This window comes from Pelodiscus sinensis, chromosome 2 (assembly GCF_049634645.1).
Source record: "Pelodiscus sinensis isolate JC-2024 chromosome 2, ASM4963464v1, whole genome shotgun sequence".
Lineage (NCBI taxonomy): Eukaryota > Metazoa > Chordata > Testudines > Trionychidae > Pelodiscus > Pelodiscus sinensis.
In genome coordinates this window covers 186,494,321-186,515,716 of record NC_134712.1, presented here as the reverse complement: position 1 = coordinate 186,515,716, position 21,396 = coordinate 186,494,321, and the positions used below count along the sequence as shown (strand labels likewise).

General features: G+C 43.7%; 1 long non-coding RNA gene across 1 annotated transcript in view; it reads right to left on the bottom strand.

Moving 5' to 3' along the window:
* LOC142826819 (uncharacterized) overlaps positions 1-21,196 on the bottom strand; it is a 65,569-nt gene extending 44,373 nt beyond the window's left edge. The window contains exons 1-2 of the long non-coding RNA XR_012901078.1: positions 21,112-21,196; positions 19,275-19,405 (exon numbers count right to left, since the gene is read on the bottom strand). This is a non-coding gene — a long non-coding RNA (uncharacterized LOC142826819). The remainder of the gene's footprint in view (positions 1-19,274; positions 19,406-21,111) is intronic.
* Between the last annotated feature and the right edge of the window lie 200 nt (positions 21,197-21,396).

Here is a 21,396-nt window from a genome sequence, read left to right as displayed (position 1 = left end):
AACCTGAGGTGGAGGAGGTTGTCCTGGGTCCCAAAATCCTCTAGGAACAACCCTGTATGTAAAAGGAATTCTGCAGCAGACCAGAGGCTCTTTATAGAATGTGGATGCAGGTGTGCACCCCATCCTGGAAGTGAGACATCTGTGCTAATGGTTAGAGTTGGCATATTCTGAAGGAAGGGCATTCCCATGCATATGTTGATGGATTGGTTGTGTCCACCAGAGAACAGAGTGCTTTATTTTATCCAGTATCATAAGACATTTGTTTAAGCTGTGTCTGTATGGAACATAATTCATATGAAGCCATCCTTGAAGGAAACACACTTAATCTGGCGAAAACACGTTTAATTTGACAAAGGCTGTGGTTGCCATGTGTCCAGGAAGTTGTAGGCATGTCCTGACAGATACCCATGGACTCTCATGTTGTGGATATGTGGCCAATGAGCGTGAGAAAGTGTTGCCATGTAGTGAAGCTATGGCCTTTGACAGAACTGAGATGATCCACAATGAACTCCAACTCCTGCACTGGTGTTAGGATGATTCTTTTCAGTATTTATTTGGAAGCCCAAATTTATGAAGAGGTTATTGTCTGTTCAGTGGCTTGTAATGCAGCCTGCAGCGCTGGCACTTTTGGCAAGCAGTCATCCAGATACGGGAATACCATAATTACATTTCTGCGCAGGTAGGCTGCAATCACAGTCATTACCTTCAAAAACACTTGAGGGGCAGTGGATAGGCTGAAAAGCAGGTTCTTGTACTGAAAGTGATCCTGTCCTATAGTAAAGCAGAGAAATCTGAGGTGGGATGGATGTACTGTTACATGAAAATATGCATCTTGGAGTTCAAGGGTCAAAAACCAATTCTCTCTTTCTTAAGTGCTGGGATTTTGGTGCCTTCTGTAATCATCTTGAATCACTGTGTTTTGATTAACTTGTTGAGTTGATGTAGGTTAAGTATTGGTTTCCATTTATTGGAATTTTTCTTTGTGACAAAAGAGCGGATGTATAGATTCCCAAGGATTGGACTATTGCTTGTGAGTTCTTGAGTGAGTGTAGATAGTTGTCTTTTCAGTGAATAGTTTAGACCCCTCGAATGGCACATCTTCTACCATAGATAGTACCTCCTTGGGGAAGCCAGGAAGATGGAACTATGAAGTCCTTCTCATCACCGCTGCAATTGCCATTACCACTAATCTTGCAACTGCATCCACAGAGTCAAATGAGGCTTGGAAGGCTGTTTTGAAGATGAGTTGTCCCTCTGACAGAAGTGCTATGAATTGTTTTCTCTTGTCCTCAGAAATAAAAATCAATAGACATTTTTATGTAGCTTGTGTAATTGTATTTTGCTAATAATGCCTCAGAGTTGGCTATGTAAAGGTGTAGCGTAGCTGAGGAGTAAGCTTTGCATCCAAATACATCAAGTCTTTCCCAATCCTTATTGTAATTTGTTCTTGTGCTGTTGCCTGCCACATTCCTGGACTGCGCCTACCACTATGGAATTGGGTGCTGGGTGTGAGAAAAGGAACTCTGTGCCCTTGGCTGGCACATAATACTTTTTGTCAGATCTCTTGCAGTTTGTAGGAGCAGCTGCAAGGGTCTGCCAAATGGTTTTGACAGGGTTAATCAGCACATTATTCATGGGGTAGGGTGATTCTGAATGAAGCAAATATATGCAAAATATCCTCTAGTTGTGTCACTTGGACACCCTCAAGGGATATGTCCAGAAAGCTAGACATCCTTTTAAGTACATCCTGGAATAGTCTGAAATCATCCCCTATATTACAGGGAAGAGGCATAATGGTGTCATCTGTGGAAAGTGATGGCAAGTGGGTAGATGATGACCCCTCCAGGAGTGGGGGGAGGGAGGGTTCCTCCTTTTCCCTGATGCCACCAATGTGTGTGGGGTCTGAAAGTGGCAGGTGGTCCCCTGTTGTGTGGGCATGTGGCCCACAGGTTTTAGTATGTCCATGGGGGTGGGAAAACTATAGGAGGCTCCCAAGGTTAGCCATATCACAGTAAGTACTTGGGGTCAGTGTAATCTGGCTCCTCAGTTGGCTAGTTCCTGGCAGATAGGAGACAGAGATCACCTTGTCCTTCTTAACCCTCCTCCTCTTCTTCACTTGAATAAGGAGTGGATTGTGTTGGGAATGAGAGAAGACTCTGCTGAGTGTGCCATTTTCACAGTGGTACTGATGATAGTAGACGTCCACTCACAAAATGGTTCTTTGTGTCCAATTCCTGCATTGGGGACCCAGGAGTCTGCCTCTTTGATTATTTTTTGGCCAGGGTTGTTCTGATGTATGGTTTGAGGAAGCAGCTCTATTGGAAGCCATGGTTGGCATAGTTTGTCTGGGGATTGTGGGTCCTGATGAGAGTCTGAGGCCCCGATGAGAGTCTGAGGGACTTCTCCATAAGGAGGAGCTTTAGCTGCAACTCTCTAGCCCTTCTTGTTTTGGCCATGAGCTTGAGACAGCATTGGCACTTGTGTGTTTCACCTAAGCAGCAAACACACTGATCATATCTGAGACAGATATCACAAGCTTACCACTGAAGTAGCATTTAAAGCCCAGGACACCGGACATTCTTGTCACGGAAGGCTTTTGCTTTCAAAACAGATGAATAAGCAGAGGTTCAACACAAGTAAAGTAAAAATATATTTTTTTTCTTAATGATAAAGGAAACAAGCTAACTAGCCGCTAATGAGGAAATTATGTAACTAACTGTTAAACTCATTAACTACTAAGTAGCAAGGTGCTGTAGATAGCTCCAACTTATAGCTTAGGGTGGAACTTAGGGTTCCTTAGCATAGAGAAGCAATGATGGGTTGTTAGGTGGGAGGATTAGTCACTCAGCATCAGTTAACTGGCTGGAAAAGCATGAGACAGAGACCCTAATGGGCACTGTTACAGAAGTCTTTTAATGCAAGCACACAGACACACCAACCCCTAAAGTAGAGGACCCACAAAGAAAGTACTCAAGGAATAATAACATTTTAAAAAGAACAAAAAATGTCCTTTTTTAAAAAAAAAGATTTTTAAAAAGAAATTATTTTTTTTGAAAATTTAAGATCAACTCTGATCTCAACTAGGGGTGTTAAATTTAGATTAATTGGCTAATTGAATAGTTTTGTAAAACAGATATGTCGATAAGGGTGCCTGTGCCTTTGAAGTGCAGCAATGGCCCCAGGGCTGTCACTACACTTCAAAGGTGAAAGTGCTGAGGGGAGGACAAGCAGTCCCCCGCTAGCCCTGTGCTTCTGCGGAGTTTCAAAGCGGCAGTGCTGCATGGAGCCCAGGGTCAGTGGGAACCCCAACTGGCTCCAGGTTGCACACAGCATTTCAAAGTGGCAGTCTCGCATGGAGCTGGCCCCAGGCTCCACACAGCATTGGTGCTTTGAAACACCCTATCCTCTTTTCCCACCCTTCCTGCCTCTTTCTGATAGAGGCAGCAAGGTTGGGGGGGAAGCGACTAGTTGATTAATGTATCGACTATCCAATAAGCATTTTTGCTTATTGTTGATTAGTCGACTAGTCATTCACATCCCTAATCTCAACTAATATGGTAGCTGCTTAAGGAGCAAACTGTCAGCCACTTCTTTTCTCATGTTGTGAAAAGTTCTGCTCAGAAGTAGGCATGGGTAGGTCTGAAAGAGCAATAGATCTGTTAGCCAGTGAAAATTAAACTGGTGATAGCCCAGCTCACAGTGTGAGGAATTTCAATCTGGCTTCTTTATGGGATAGAAGAGCTGTAGGCCTTAACATAGCTCTTGGTGCTTCTAATTTAAAGGAAGCGACCAAACACATTCCTCCCCCAAGATGGATGCTTTACTTTTTTGTTGCTCCTGCTGCAATAATTTTCAAAGCTTTTGTGTTTCTCAGTATGTGCCATTTTAGTGACAGTAACTGAACACTGACTACTGCTGTTCAAAAGTAAAACTACTCTGGCAAGTTGTTAAAAAACCATAACGACTCTCAACTGTAACTTCTTTTCTATAATTTTCTCTTCTTTTAATAATGTGCTAAGTTCTAAAAAGAGCAATAAATCAATCTGGTATGATAACTGCTTGGCTGGTTAAAAGCAAGGAATGGAAGATTGTAGTTGGAGGAGCTGAGCTATTGATAACTGTACATATAAATATTTTGATCTATGGTTTCTATGCATGTACTCCCGCATTCCCTAACAATTACTTATACTAATAATAATGGCTCCTGAGGCATAACAATATGAAACTGCACAGACAATTCCACATACTTGTTCTCTTCATCCACTTCCTTATGCAAGCAGGAATATTTAATTCAAAAGCTTTCCTGCATCTGTTTTTCCATTTTCCCTATTCATCTATCCAGGGAATCACATTTTCCAAAGAACATGTTAAATTTGTTTTGTAAAGAAAACAGAGTTGCTTGGCTGCTACCCAGTCTGGTAAGACACATACAGCATCCGACAGCTCATATATCTAATTTGTAGTTAGCTTGTTGTAAGCTAACAGTCATCTGTCCGGAGTATTCGTAAAGGTACTTGGTTAGTTCTTAGTTCATTTCAATTTAATTGTCAATGAATTCTGTACAAAGAACTGTGACAGGTATCAGTGGCTAATATGCTAACAGGAAGGCTGTCTCTGTCCCTTACTTTACTTAGTCTTTGCCCCTGCCACTTGGGAATCCCTCCAAGATTTGTTTTCTGTTATTGAGAATATGAAAAGTGACCAAGACATTTTACCTATTTATGCTTACATTTTTGGACTTTCCAAACGAACAAACCACAAAATACTGAGAGATATTATCTAAACTATACAGACAGTCTCCCAAATATATAGCATTGCAGCAGATTGTTCAGTATTTGCCTGCATTATAAGATTAACACCTGAAAGATTTTTTACCAACAAAGAGTTTAAATATTACTTAGCTGAAAAATTATAATCTACTGATATGCATAAATGGATCCTTTTAGGTTAAAGTAACATATTTTAAAATATATATTGCTATCAAGATGCTATAAATATTGGCAATGATTAGCACTGAAAGAAATGTAAACTGATTCACCATCTGTGCTATTTGTTTATTTTTCACATTTCACTAATCCTAGACAGTGAAAATATATTAGTCTTTTTCACTCTCATGTGCTAGCCCAATAATGCAGAGTTTCTGTGGCAACTCTTGATGGGGAACATTTATGTCCAACCCTCTCATCTCTAGCCACCCTGTTATCACTGAAACATTTTTTTAAAGTAATATTACATAAAATAAAAACTAACTATAGGTTAAATTTCTCTAGCCCAGCATTCGCTGATCTAGCAACATCTATGGGCCAGCATGATTTTAATTAGCTAGATATCAACTTATGGGTGTGACCAAGTTTCCCGTGGTCCCACAAAGTTTGTTTACAGCCACCATTGTTCTGTGATATTATTTAGCTCTAATTTACCACTAAATGCTTTCTAAGAGCCTAGTAAGCAGCGGAAGTGTTGGTAATGTTACTAGATAATATTGACCTCCCATGGTTCGACTAATTCTCTGATTCAGCACCGGTCAGGCCCTGAGGGTGCCGGACTAGAAAGGTTCAATCTCTGCCTGACCTTATAAAATTACTGGATAATTATTCCATGCTTATGATTTCAGTTAATTATTCTCCTGGCCACATAGAATCATAGAGCTAGAAGATACCTCAGGATGTCATCAAGTCCAGCCCCCTGACCAAAGCAGGACCAATCCCAACTAAAAAAACCCAGCCAGGGCTTTGTCAAGCGGAGACTTAAAAACCTCTAGGGATGGGGATTCAACCACCTCCCTAGATAACCCACTCCAGTGCTTCATCACCCTCCTAGTGAAATATTTTTTCCTAATATCAAACCTAGACCTCTCCCAGTGTAACTTGAGACCATTGCTCCTTGTTCTGCCATCCGTCACTACTGTGAACAGCCTTTCTCCATCTTCTTTGGAACCTCTCTTCAGGAAGTTGAAGGCTGCTATCAAATCCCCCCTCACTCATCTCTTCTGCAGACTAAACAAACCCAAATTCTTCAGCCTCTCCTCATAGGTCATGCACTCCAGCCCCCTAATCATTTTGATTTCCCTTTGCTGGACCCTCTCCAATGTGACCACATCCTTTCTATAGTGGGCTGCCCAGAACTGGACACAATATTCCAGATGTGGCCTCACCAGAGCCGAATAAAGGAGAATAATCACTTCTCTGGATCTAATGGCCATGCTCCTCCTAATGTACCCTAACGTGCCATTAGCCTTCTTGGCTATAAGGGCACCCTGTTGACTCATATCCAGCTTCTTATCCACTGTAATTCCCAGGTCCTTTTCTGCAGAACTGCTACTTAGCCATTCGGTCCACACCCTGTAACAATGCTTGGGATTCTTCCGACCCAAGTGCAGGACTCTACACTTGTCCTTGTTGAACCTCATCAGATTTCTTTTGGCCCAATCTTCAGATCTGTCTAGGTCACTCTGGACCCTATCCCTGCCCTCCTCTCCCCCTAGCTTAGTGTCATCTGTGAACTTGCTGTGGGTGCAATCCATCCCCTCATTCAGGTCATTAATAAAGATGTTGAACAAAACCGATCCTAGAACAGATCCTTGGGGCTCTCCACTAGAAACTGACCGCCCACCTGACATTGAGCCATTTATCACTTCCTGTTGGGCCTGACAGTCTAGTCAGCTTTCTATCCATCTTGCAGTCCATTTATCCAATCCATATTCCCTTAACTTGCTGGCAAGAATATTGTGGGAGAATCAAAAGCTTTGCTAAAGTCAAGGCATATCACATCCACTGACTTTCCACATCCACAGAGCCAGTTACGTCATCATACAAGCTAATCAGATTGGTCAGGCATGACTTGCCCTTTGTGAATCCATGTTGACTCTTCCTGATCACTTTCCCGTCTTCCAAGTGCTTCAAAATAGATTCCTTGAGGATCCTCTCCATGATTTTTCCAGAGACCGAAGTAAGGCTGACTGGTCTGTAGTTCCCTGGATTGTCCTTCTTCCCTTTTTTAAAGATAGGCACTACATTTGCCTTTTTCCAGTCATCTGGGATCTCTCCCAATCTCCACAAGTTTTCAAAGACAATGGCCAAAGGCTCCACAATGACATTTGCCAACTCACTCAGTGCCCTCGGATGCATTAAATCCGGGCACATGGATTTGTGTATGTTTAGCTTTTCTAAATAGTTCCTCACTTGTTCTTTCCCCACCAAAGGCTGTCCACCTCCATCCCTTCTTTTCATTCTTCCTGAAAAGTAATAGGTGTAACGGCATTGCGCAAGAGGGTTTTTCTTGCGCAAGAAGGGGCAATGTAGACGCTCCTTCTTGCGCAAGAGCTTCTTCTGAAAAAATGGTGGCTCATTAGGTATGCAAATGAGGCTCGGCAATATTCCACACTTAGCCTCATTTCCATATTACTTGCACAAGAAGCTGCGAGTGTAGGCATAGCCATACTGTGTTGCCTAGTGCATTTGTCTGGGAGCTGACCTTGTACGTGAAGACAGAGGCAAGGAAAGCATTTATTACTTCAGCTTTTCCCACATCATCTGTCACTAGGTTACCTCCCTCATCCAGTAAGGGCCCCACACCCTCTCTGATCACCCTCTTATTGATAAACTTCCTGTAGAAACCTTTCTTGTTATTCTTCACATCCCTTGCTAGCTGCAATTCCAATTGTGCTTTTGCCTTCCTGATAACTCCCCTGCATTTGAGAGCAATATATTTATACTCCTCCCTAGTCATCTATCCAAGTTTCCACTTCTTGTAAGCTTCCTTTTTGTGTTTAAGCTCACTAAGGATGTCCCCGGAAAGCCAATCTGGTCACCTACCACATTTACTTTTCTTGTTGCGCATCAGGATGGTTTCTTCCTGTGACTTTAATAAGGCTTCTTTAAAATACTGCCAGCTCTCCTGGACTCCTTTCCCCTTCATGTAAGCATCCCAGGGAATCCCACCCATCAGTTCTCTGAGGGAGTCAAAGTCTGCTTTTCTGAAGTCCAGGGTGTGTATTTTGCTACTTTCCTTTCTTCATTTGGTTAGGATCCTGAAACCTACCATCTCATGATCACTGCTTCCCAGGTTGTCACCCACCTCTACTTCCCCTGCTAGTTCCTCCCTGTTTGTGAGCAGCAGGTCAAGCTGCGCATGGCCGCTGGTCATTTCCTTCAGCACTTGTACCAAGAAGTTACCCCCACCATTCTCCAAAAACTTCCTGGATTGTCTGTATACTGCTGTATTGATCTCCCAACAGATGTCAGGGTGATTAAAGTCCCCCATGAGAACTAGGAGCTGTAATCTGGAATCTTTTCTCAGTTGTCTGAAGAAAGCCTCATCTACCTCATCCACCTGATCCGGTGGTCTGTAGCAGACACCAAGTACAACATCACCCCTGTTGCTTCTACCTCTAAACTTAACCCGTAGACTCTCAACAGTCTTTTCTTCTTCTAAATATTGAAGCTCCAAGCAATCATACTGCTCTCTTACATACAGTGCAAGTCCTCCTCCTTTTCTCCCCCGCCTGTTCTTCCAAACAGTTTATACCGTTCCATGATAGTGCTCCAGTCATGCGAGTCATCCCACCAAGTCTCCGTTATTCCAATCTAATCATAGTTCTTTGACTGGGCCTTGACTTCTAATTCTTCCTGTTCGTTTCCCAGGCTTCTTGCATTTGTTTACAAACACCTTAGATAACCAGTTGATCACCCTACCTTCTCCATCTGAGTCAGGGGTCCTCCTTTGTTGCTTGTTCCTCCTTGAGTTCCTTCCCAGTATCCGACTTCCTCAGTTACCTCAGGGTTTTGGTCACCATCCCCCAAAAAACCTAATTTAAAGCCCTCATTAGGTTCACAAGCCTGCCTGCGAAGATGCTCTTTCCTCTCTTGGTTAAGTGGATCCCATCTCTTCCTAACAATCCTTGTGTCTGGAACAGAGTCCCATGGTCAAAAAACCCAAAGCCCTCTCTCCGACACCACCTCCGCAATCACGCACTTACTTACTCAATTCGACGATCCCTACCAGGACATTTTTTCTCCAACTGGAAGGATGGACGAGAACACCACTTGCGCTTCAAATTCCTTGATCTTTCTTCCCAGCGCAACATAATCTGCTATGACATAATCAAGGTCATTCTTGGCCGTATCGTTGCTTCATACATGGAGAAGCAGGAAGGGGTAGCAATCCGAAGGTTTAATCACTTTGGGAAGACTCTCGGTCACATCCTGAATGCAAGTTCCCAGTAAGTAGCACACTTCTCGAGATTGCAGGTCTGGACGGCAGATGGATGACTCAGTCCCTTTTAGGAGGGAGTTCCCGACCACCATCACCCGTCTTCTTCTTTTGGGGGTGGTGGTTGTGGAATCCCCATCCCGAGGACTACCCATGCCTTCCGGTAGATAGTGTTTCCTTCTGATTTCTTCCCTGAGAGGTTCCTGCCAAAGCATTCTCCACCACAGTGTCTGTGGAGAGAGCCTGAAAGCGGTTACCTAAATCTACATGAATGGGGGATACCTGAGCTGGCCTTCTTCTTCTTCTAGAGGTTACATGCTGCCAGTTTTCTTCCTTGTCCTGTACTGACCTGACTGGCTCTTCAGCCTGTTGTGCCTGCAGGATTAAACGTGACTTTTATCGAGGAAGTCTTCATCCTCTCTGATGGCACGTAGGGTCAATACTTCGGCCTCAAATCCTCTAATTTTTTCTTTCAAAATGGCAACCAGCTTGCACTTAGTGCAGATGAAATCCCTTCTTTCTTCCAGGAGGAAGACAAATATGGCACATGCTGTGCAGGTAACAACAGCAGACCTATCAATATCCATACCTGCGTTCTGAGAGATTCCTCAGTTATTAAATGACTCCTTGAAGGGCAAGAGTGCAATGGAAGATTTTAAAGAATGGCGAGTATACCTCACACCCTTCCCACTCCCCTTCCTAACTCCCTCTCCAAACGCCCTGTTAACCGCCCCTGTTTGCAAGCTCCCTGGTTGCTGACTCACTCCTTTATAAAGCCCTAGACTGCCTGTAGCCCCTCTCCCTGATTAAGGCTCAACCAATGAGCAGAGGCTTCTAGATTTCAACCCTGATTAGAAGTTCACGGCTTCCACCTGCCAGCCACAGCGCACACTTCATGGGGGGAAGAGGAAGAGGAAAAAAAACCCCAAACTCCAGACAGACAAACAAAAGTTTAGCACCAAGAAACCCCCAAACACAAAGACACACACCACTACAGACAGCCACGTCCCTCAGGGGTCCTGTATTAGCTCCTTCTTCACCTGGTGAATTCCTTCTCCAAACTCCCTGTTAACAGTCCCTGTTCGCAAGTTCCCTGGTCGCTGACTCACTCTTATACTCTGCGCTTTACTCTGCAGAGGCTGTATCCAGTTAAGTTTGACAAATATGTATCCTGCAGTAAAAATATGTTAATCACCAGCTAGCATATAAAGTGCCTGAAATACCTTCATAAGGAGAACTCAACTCAGGGCAATGCAGTTGGTGCTACTTTTAGGCTGTAGGCTAGGGTATGTCTATACTACAACGTTAATTCGAACTAACTTAGTTCGAATTAGTTAATTCGAACTAAGCTAATTCGAACTAATGGATCCAGACTAAAAAACTAGTTCGAATTAGCGTTTTTCTAATTCGAACTAGCATGTCCACATTAAGTGGACCCTGAACCGGGGTTAAGGATGGCCAGAAACAGTGCCGGCAGGGCATCAGAGGAGGACTTAAAGCATGGAGAAGCTGTCTCAGGCTAGCCGAGGGCTGTGCTTAAAGGGTCCCGACCCCCACCCCGGACAGACAGTTCTCAGTCTGTCCAAAGCAGTCCTGGCTTGGATTGCCCGGACTACCCACACTGGGCACATAACACCACTCGGCCATCAGCCCGGCTGCACTTGCCGCACGCTGCTATCTGGGGAGAGGGAGCAATTGGGGGGCTGCAGGAGAGCTTCCACCCCCAGAAGCCTGCAGAGCCAGCCCAGTCCTCCCCATCGGGGGCTCGTACCCCATTCCTCCCTCACCTCCTTCCACTAACCCCTCCCTAGCCCCCCTTCCTGATGTACTAAATAAAGATAACGTGTCTTCCAAAATGGAATCTGTCTTTATTGAACAAAACTGGGGGAGACTGGGAAAAGAAGGTGGGAGAGGGGAAGAGAGAGGATGGGAGAGGAGAGGGCAACTAAAATGATCAGGGGTTGGGAACAGGTCCCATATGAAGAGAGGCTAAAGAGACTGGGACTTTTCAGCTTAGACAAGAGGAGACAGAGGGGGGACAGGATAGAGGTCTCTAAAAGCAGGAGTTGGGTGGAGAGGTGCATACAGAAAAGTTCTTCATTAGTTCCCATAAGTTCCAATAAAGAAGGACTAGAGGACACCAAAGGAAAGGAATGGGTAGCAGGCTTCAAACTAGTAACAGAAAGTTGTTCTTCACAAAGCAAAGAGTCAACCTGTGGAACTCCTTGCTGCAGGAGGCTGTGAAGGCTACAACTAGAACAGAGTTGAAAGGGAAATGAGATCAAGTCATGGAGATTAGGTCCATGGAGTGGTATTAGCCAGGGGGTAGGAGTGGTGTCCCTGCCCAAGGTTTGTGGAAGGCTGGAGAGAGATGGCACGAGACAAATGGCTTGGTCACTGTCTTCAGTCCATCCCCTCCAGGGTCCCTAGGGTTGGCCGCTGTCGGCAGACAGGCTACTGGGCTAGATGGACCTTTGGTCTGACCCAGGACGGCCATTGTAAGCTCAGGGCTCAGGGTCGGGGGTCTCAGTGGACCCCCTTGATTCTCTTGCACACCTGCTCCTGGGTGGCCAGGCTGGCAGCTCTCCTGCCCTAGACGGCCACTTTCCTGTGCCTAGTGCGGAGATCGTGGACGAGGTCCACGATGTCTGCACTAGCCCAGGCGGGTGCCCGCCTCTTGCGGTCCGGGGCAAGCTCCCAGGAGCCGCCAGTCTGGTCCCGGGAAGAGGGGGAGGGATGGGGGGCATCGGGTGGGTGGCTCGATCCATGCGAGGTGCAGGGTCTGCTGGCTGGTTGCCAGCCCGTGCCCCTTTAAGGGGTCCGGGGCCGGGAGGGGGGCAGACGAGTTTCCCTGTTGTTGGCCAGAGTGGCCACCAGGGAAACCTGGGAAGGGCTAGCCTCCCACTAGTTCGAATTAAGGGGCTACACACCCCTTAATTCGAACTAACAAGTTCGAACTAGGCTTAATCCTCTTAAAATGAGGTTTTCCTAGTTCGAACTAAGCGCTCCGCTAGTTCGATTTAAAATCGAACTAGCGGAGCGCTAGTGTAGCGCCTATTAAAGTTAATTCGAACTAACATCTGTTAGTTCGAATTAACTTTGTAGTGTAGACATACCCCCTGAGACAAGAAAATATTTTGTATAGATCATCCTCACATAAAAAGTCTTGTACACTGGGTCCTCTAAATTTATAAGCATGAAAGTCTTAAATTTCAAAGTAACTGAAGATGACATCAAGGTTGTATTGTATTTTGAGATATTAGATCCATCTGCATGATTAAAATTCTCTGAATCCTCAATGCTTCCTTCTTGTGTAAGAAAAACAAAGGATGAAAGATATGTAACAGCTGAGTTCTGAGATGTGGAAATACTCTCTTAACTTAAGATACATTGGACATTCCACTCCTAACAGAAAGAGTTTTAGGTAAGGCCTAAGTTGATTTAGTTTGACGGTGGGGCATTCTCAGTATTAGGGCACTCAGATTAGATCAGTTTGGTTTGCACTACCAGAGTACTCAGACTGAACACCTCATTTGTTCCATTCAGGGGATAGCTGTAGGTAGTAGAGAAAAAACTGAGCTAGGACTCAACGTAATTGATTCTGCAAGTTTGAGTGAATTCTAGGTAATTCCCTAATTAGAGGGCTTGATCCGGCACCATCAGGACCTGACCGATCCCAAATGAGGGAATTTGCTGGATCAGGGGAGGTCCCTGTAACTGGCCCCTCAGCCTGCCACCCCTCTCTACCACCAGCCCTGCTTTTGGCCCTTGCCGGTCCCCCGCCTCCAGCTGTCTGTGCTGCCGACACTGGGTGACTTGCCAGAGACAGGGCTCCTGGTTGCGCCCTGGGTTTTCCAACTGTGCCACAGGGCTTTCTCCAATGCTGTCAGCCTTTATGGTCCAGGAACATCGGTGGTCCTACTGGACCGCCGATGTTGCCACATCAGAGAGGCCCAGTTTAGGGAGGTACAACCGGTATAAGCAACCCATTTACTGGCTCTAAGTCAGATTTACAAATCTGATAGTCTTCATATCCAAATGACAAAGATGTATTAGCTCCTGTCCTAAGATCCATATTTCTGCACCCAGCAAGCATCCATCAAACAAGGAACAATTTCAGCTGAGGACCCTAAATTTCTTTACTTCTTTGTGGCAACTGCTCCTAGTAGTGGATTCCCACATTATAGGCCACCACTTGCACTGTTTGTCCCTCCCTGTATTTCTTCTGATATTCCAGGACAGACAAAATGTTTACTATTTGCTAAAAGAGTCATTTAAAAAAAAAGAATTAGAACAATTTTCTCCATATCACTGCTTCTTTTCTAGACTGTGGCAAAGATGCAAAAGGATGTCAAAGAATGAGAAAATAGATGAGAGAACATATGAAAACAGCAGGCAGTGGTAACTTTTTTTGTGAGAAGTTTTGTTTTAAAACAACACTGATGAATGGCAAGAAGCGAAAATTTCAGAACCAGGTTATAATGGCAGTATTCTGATGACACCACTATAAGAGCTGAGTAGAGAAAGAAAGAATTTGGAAAGTAGCTCAGGAATGAAGAGAAAAACCTCAGCAAATCAGAATGAAAGAGTTAAAGGTCTTGCATAAAAACAGACATATGTTGAAGTTTGGAGGAAAATGATATAAGTAAAAAAAGAGACATTTTTGGATATAAATAATGGAGAGTATGTACAAGCAAATGGGATTTGTTCACCATAAAGGTCTAATCAGATAGATTTGTTGTTTTTCTTTTCTTTTTTTATTTGCCCTCTAATTTTATTAATCCCCTTACTTGTAAACTGTTCGTTATGTGACGTGGCTATAATATAATATAAATGACAATCAGCTTCAACAGTAGTCTTCCACAGTGTTCCTTCAAACATTTTTCATCCTTGAGTGAGTAGAATCCCCAAAAATGAAGCATCTGCCAAAACACTAGAATGCTACAGACTTTTGCAGTTCACAAAACTATCCCTCTTGCATTCATATTATTCACACATAGCTCATCTTTAAGATGCTAAACAAATCTAGGAGTCAACTAGAATAGCTATGCTCGCCTTGTAAATATTAATACAATATTCACTGACACTGGAAAGTAAAGTAAAAAGGCATTCACTCAGGCTTATACAATTTCTCTGGGATGTCAACTCTTAATAGAACAGTGAAAATAAGGCCCTGTCTACACTGGCACGTTTTGTCACCAAAAACTTCCTTTTGTCGACAAAACAGTGAGAGCATACACACTACAATGTAACTTTTGGTGGGAAAAACCACCCAGTTTTGGCAACAAAAAACTACCACCATGACAGACATTTGTCTTTTTCTCTCCCTTTATTGTCAACAAAGAGCCAATGTGGACTCTGTTGTTTGTTCCGTTGAGAGAACTGGCTTCCACCACTATTCCACAATGACTGCCCTTACGGCTGTGCTCAATGTTTTATGATCTCTGCTGCCCTACAGCCATGCACTCCTCCCCTTTGAAAGCTCCGGAAAGTATCTGACAGCTGAGTGAGCTGCTTTACTTGGGAAACAAAGAGCAAATCATTGGAATGCTTTGGTTCTGCCCTGCTCTAGATATAATGCAGGAGCAGGCAGACTGCTGCTACAGGGAAAGAGCTGAAGAGATTGATGTGCTGCTTTGACATTCCTCAGCACAGAAAGCTCACAGAGCTATGAAGGAATCCCAAGAAATGCAGGCTTCAGCTCTGCCTTCCACAACACTACACTGTGGGATGCTTACCCACATTACTTTGCTCTTATCTGTGACAGTTTGCTAGCAATGTGGCCATGAAATGGTGATAATGGGAGGCAGAAAAATTGGTTTGACCCTTTTTCACTTTTGGTGATTATTGACATGCATTGACATGTGTGTTGACAGCATTTTTGTCGCCAAATCTTCCCAGTGTAGATATAGCCTAAGTAATAAAGCAACACAGACAGCAAACTAAGCAACAAGCCATTGACAATTTGAAAATAGGAATGGAAGTAAAACATCAGGTTATGGATATTTTAAATGAATCTTTAGGGATCCATTCTATGCAAGTGAAACAGAGTCCTGTAAAAACAGATAAAAGTTCTCCTGGTTTCAAAGTTTCACCTTGTGTGTCACCAATTCAAATTCACATTAACACATGGCTTCAGGGTTTTTAGACAGATCCATGTTTCAAAGAGCTTGCAAATAAGGCCTTCATCCTACAAAACACTTAGCATCACATCTAGTGCTTACTACTTCTGAGTACACCCATTGACTAATAAGAGCCAGAACTCTACCAGATAACAAAGATCTGGCCTTAAAGGTCTGCAATACCCATCCCCAAACAAATTCTAAAACTTATTGGAAATCGCTTGTCTGGAATTCAACTCTACTTGAAAGGCCAAACAAATAAACAAGATCCATGGTAAATTTCTTCCGGTTTTAACAATTTACCATGTATTAATTAATAACACAAGATTTAAAACAATCATTAAGATCAGAGTTTTCAGATATCTAATATACTCCATTATTTTCTTTCTTAAGCCATTAACACCTATGTAAACTTTACTTGAAATGTAATCATGCAAATGTCATGAGCTAGGCCTTTTGCTTCATTATTCATTCACTAAAGCTTGAATGCTTAGCTAGAAAAGCAGCCTAAATGCTCTACAACAGAAAAAGACCAATACAAGGCAAGCCAGATCCTGCATTAAGACCTGCTAATGCAGACTCAGTCAGCCCTCTGCTCTGCTCTGGATCTGTCTCCTTCCAAAAAAAATGAAATGTTAGTCCAGGCTTTCTAATATCTCCAGGCTGATGGCCACCTGTTAAACTCAACATGGTCAAAAGCAAGTTCTTTATCTTCTCCTCCTGATACTAGGTGAAAAATATTTTGGTCTAGAACTGTACAGGATTCACTGTTTTGTGTTTGCTTTATAAATCTAACAGTGAAAAAGAATAGGGTGCTACATTTTTCTTTTCCCCATCATATATTTCTTGGCATATTTCAAATCTTGTAATTATGTCACCAACTAATACCAACTGCTCCTCAGGAGTGGCCCGAGGCGACCTGCGGTAGCTGGCGCCCCAGGCGGAATGCGTGATCGGCGCTCCCACCTGCATGGACTGACATCATCAGGTGCCCCGGTGCCCTGTGACATCATCATCGGGCGCTCCAGGTGCCCCGTTGAAGGTGGCGCTCTAGGAGGTGGCCAAGTCTGCATATAGTCATGGGCTGCCCCTGCTCCTCCTCACTCCAGCCTCAACAAGAAAATGGAAGATGTACTTGGACTGAAATCCTTCTGAAGACAATGGAGTTTCCCAATCTCCCATGTAGCCACATGACCCCCATGTTCCAATATAACTCACCTGAAAATTTGGCAAGGCCCCATGCAGCCTGCTTTCCCTTCTGAGCCCAGGAGAAAGTCCTCGGTCTCTCCCCTGCATGGGTCTGTCTCTTGCTGCAGCCCAGATGGGAGTCAAGATGCCCCAAACAAACTCCCCATCCCTACCTCACTTCACAGATGCCAGCACCCACTCACCCCTCTTTCCCTACCTCCCCCTGTGCAATTTGCTCTCCCACCCCAGTCCAGCTCGGGGCTGGGAGAGTGTCCTGACTCGTGGAAATTGCAGTCACCAACAGCTGCAGCCAAGAGAACACTCCACAAACTCCTCACCCACCCACCCACCCACCCATTTCCTCTCTATGCAATCTGTTCCCCACTCCCTCCTAGCCGGCAGCAAAGAGAGCAGCTAGCTGCTATAATCCAAGTAGTCTCTCCTCTCCCAGCTGTGGCAGGCCAGCTGGGAGTCAGGATGTCCCAAACTCCCCTCCACCCCCAGCCACTTACCCCTGCCTCTCTCTGCTTTATGTCCCCTATCTATCAGCTAAGCGAGGCGAGCTTCTCCATTCACAGCAGGGAGCTACTGCACCAGGGGGAGAAGTACCTCTACCCCAGCCAAACAGCTGTGTGTGCGGCAGCCTTGAGCCCCTGGGCAGAGCTCATTAAGCTCTGCAGCTTAGAGGGAACCTTTCCATTATTTTTTATTTTTCAAGTATAAAAATGTCACATCTGTTGAAGACATAATTTTCTTATTCATTTCTCCACATAGACTTAAAATGTTACGTTTTTTATTTTGTAACTTTGAGTCTGGAACGGATTATAAATGTGATACTGCAAATTAGCAGAAAGATCACATTTTGTCTGAATTTTTATATCAGTCTCTCTGAGAGATACTAATCAAGCTTGTCATTCTTCTGAAGGCTGACATGGCCAACAAGTATGCTGCTGAACTGCGACTTGTCAGGCTTAGCGACTCTTACCATAAAAGCATCTGAAATCTGAATTCTGTATTGATCCCAACTTGGCTTTTCTACACAATAACGTCTGTAGCAACCCTACATCAACACTTCACTCAGAAAGGTTATCCTGCATATGTCGATCATGTAAAATTTACAGACACGTTGACATGAATATGTGGATTATTTCAAACTTTTATTGCTAAAGTGATGCATTTGCTAATGTCAAGGCAGCAGTTAAAGTGCTGACATAGAAGTAAAGGTGGAAGCCATTTATTTCTCTTTCTAGAAAAGCTTCTGAATAACATTTTCATTCCCAGGAGCCATCCCTTATGCTCAAAAGGTCACATTTTTGCCTACTTACTCCATTTTGATGAATAATATTTACAAAAACGATGATTTAATATTCTGAAAATTAATACTGCAAAAGGATTTTTTTTTTCTTTTTTCTGAACAGAGACTCTTTGTAACCTTATCCAATTCCAACAAAGCAGCCAATATCTCTAGGCCCTAATGATCCAAGACAAGAAGCTGTCAGAAATGGCTTTCATCCAATCTCTTTTATTCTGGTCCACCTGCTTTGTTCCTTGTGGATCCCCTATTCCCCTCCTGTAAATGTTGCACTCTTCTGCTTCATCCCACTACAGAACTTCAGCCCAGGATATAGCTACTCACCTGTGTGGAGAATCATCTTTCTGATCCCTTCACTCTGGGGCAATAGGAAGAGTTTTAAAGGTGCCTAAAGGAGTTAAGTGCCCAAGTTCCATTGAATTCCAAGGAGACTTGGGTGACTAACTCCTTTACTGTCTCTAAAAATCACAGTCTTGAAACCAAATCATAAAATCTTTACTCTGAAAATACGCTTGTTAATCTCATTGGGAGTTCTGCCTCAGTAGGGACTGCAGGACTCCACTTTTAATATTTCAGATTTACTAAAATCCAAGGTGTATCAGACATATTTAAAGGCCTTTTTTACTATATACTACTTTCCAGTTACAACCCTGCTAAATCATGATAAATGTTGCTGCAAAAGGTAAACATCTTTAATGTCTCCAAGGCTCATGAAATGTCTTTGAGTAAGAAAGCTATATCAGCAATAAAAAGTTGAAGGTTTTGAATCAGCCGGGTCAAGTGTCTTTAAATCAAAAACAAAAAAAATCCCTTTTTTCCTCAGCTGTGGTGTAGCACCTGCCATTAGCTGTGGTGGTTCCTATTTTCATATTGTCTGACAGTAGCAGTTGGACTGAGCCAGAGCCAGTGAGGCTGAGAGGCAGACTCCCTGCTTCCACAAAGCTGAATTTAATAAGATGAGAACAGTATGCCAAGATGGTGATCTCCCTCCCTAGCACTTATCATGACACTAGTCACTCAGCAGGGCCCTTATTGCAGCAGTAATCTGGGTGAGCCTGGCAGAGCATCCTGCTTACAAGTTCAATATAATAGAACAGCAGGGCACTGAGGGCCTGGCAGAAAAGCTTAACAAAGTTAAAGCCTATTACTCTATGCTTGAAAAAAATGACTCTCAAAATATTATATGCCAAGTACAAACCAAGACATGTCAAGTGCAGTGACATGCTCAGCTTTGGCCATAATAGCTTATAGACCCAGGCATCATGGGTTTAACTATCAATAATTCTGATGGAAACGTATATGCAAATTTGTCCTGCTCTTTTGCTCTGTTTGTATTTAATAGGCAATGCTACTGCATAATATACAGCTAGCTAAAAGAAAATATCTTTAATCTACTTTAAGGTGCATGATTTGGTCAGAGGTTGAAAAAAATGATCACTTACATTTTATTCTTTTACTCTCCCCCCTTCTTGCATTTTTACATGTGAAAAAATCAACTGGAGCAATAGCACAGCTTTCTGTCCTTTCTCTGTAGGGAGAGTATCCCACAATCCCGGGGATGCTTTAGCATAGCCTTTGAAAAGGATGATAGCAAAAGAGTTAGTAAGGTTTAGCTTGTAAGAATTAACAGTCAAGGGAAGGAAAGTTTTAATTCTGGTTTACCTACAATGATCTAGGATGGCATGGGTAGTTGGTAATGTAGGTAATGCAGAGCCATCCCAAAATTGCCTACATGACCGACTGCCTAAGCCTGGGGCTGCCGCTGGAGAAGGCAGCTTGTCTTTTCCCACGCTCTGGAGAGGCATTGGGCCGCTGCACATCAACTCTGCTTTCCCTACCTACTGGGGAAGGCAGCCCGGCTTTCCCTGGCCACCCCTGCATGGAACCCATTTTCCCCCAGCCGCTGGGGAGGCATTGGGCCACTTTTCCCAGCCACCCAGAAGAGCTGGGCACGGGCGGCAGCATGGGAGCCATGGCTCTCCACATCGTCCAGAAGGATCGGACTGGGAGTGGGCATGGCTTCAGGCAGAAAGAGGCAGGTCTGGAGCTTGCCTTCCCTGGCAGGCCTTTCACCTGACACCTATGTAGAATGATCTTTAAAACAATTGGATTTTCTTTATATGGATAATTAGTTATCTGGGTTGAACATCTTAAAAATACATTTTCCTCCTCTTCAGAATTCTAGCTTCAGCAGACATCTCTTATTGTGTAGATTTGAGTTTAAAACAGTACTATGCTGCTTTATGTGTAAAACAGCATGGCTGCGTCTAGACTGGCACTTTTACGGAAAAACTTTTACGGAAAAACTTGCCAGCTGTCTACACTGGCCGCTTTGAATTTGCGCAAGAACACTGACGATCTAATGTAAGATTGTCAGTGTTCTTCCGCAAATACAGTGACTCTCCTGTTCAGGAAAAAGCCCTCTTGCGCAAATGCTTTTGCGCAAGAGGGCCAGTGTAGACAGCTAAGAACCATTTTGCGCAAAAAAGCCCCATGGGGAAAATGGTGATTGGGGCTTTCTTGCGTAAAACCGCGTCTAGATTGGCACGGACACTTTTCCGCATAAAGTGTTTTGCACAAAAACGTCCATGCAAATCTAGACGCTCTTTTCCACAACTGCTTCTAACGGAAAAACTTTTCTGTTAAAAGCATTTGCGGAAAATCATGACAGTCTAGACGCGGACCATCAGTTACTGTTCTGACCAGCAGTTCTGAAGACACATTTTACCCTGTTGACCACTGTGTACCATTTTGGAGGCCAGCCACGATGTTAGATTTCTTGGAATATGATCCTGAAATCATAGATCAGCTAGCAGGCATACAGTAAGTACCAACTGCCCATGCCTCATTGCACTGAAAACAAAATCTTTCTAATGCATCCATTAAGATTCACTTGGTGGCTATATTAAGTGAATACGACATGGTGAATGGCTAAATTCTATTCTCTCACCGAACCACCAAGCAGTTCCTGAAAGGTCTTAAAACCTTTCAACCAATAAAGCCAGTAGTCCCATCTTGGAATCTCAACCTAGTCGTAAACACGTTGATTTGTACTCCATTTGAACATATGGCAACATGCTCTTTGGCACACCTTTCCATGAATGTGGCATTTTTCATAGCAATCAGAACAGCCAGAAGGGTCACTGAGCTAGCCGTCTTCAGGGCTGCCCCACCATTTACCACATACCATATACAAAGATAAAGTCATACTAAGACCACATCCGAAGTTCCTTCCAAAAGTTGTCTCATGTATTCACTTTAATGAACCTAAATACTAACCAGTTTTTCATCAGAAGCCTCATCTGGACGCCTACGCAGCAAGACTCTACTCCTTGGACATTAGGCATGCTATTGCTTTTTACCTAGATAGAACAAAACAATTTAGACAATTTCACAGACTGTTTGTTTCAATAGCAGACCACTTTAAAGGACAAGCTGTATCCAAACAAAGGCTTTCAAAATGGATAGCAAACTGCTTTCAGTAGTGCTATGACATTAATAAAGTGGTATTGTCTACAGGCGCGTTCCACTAGGGCAATGGCCACATCTATAGCCTTCTTACAC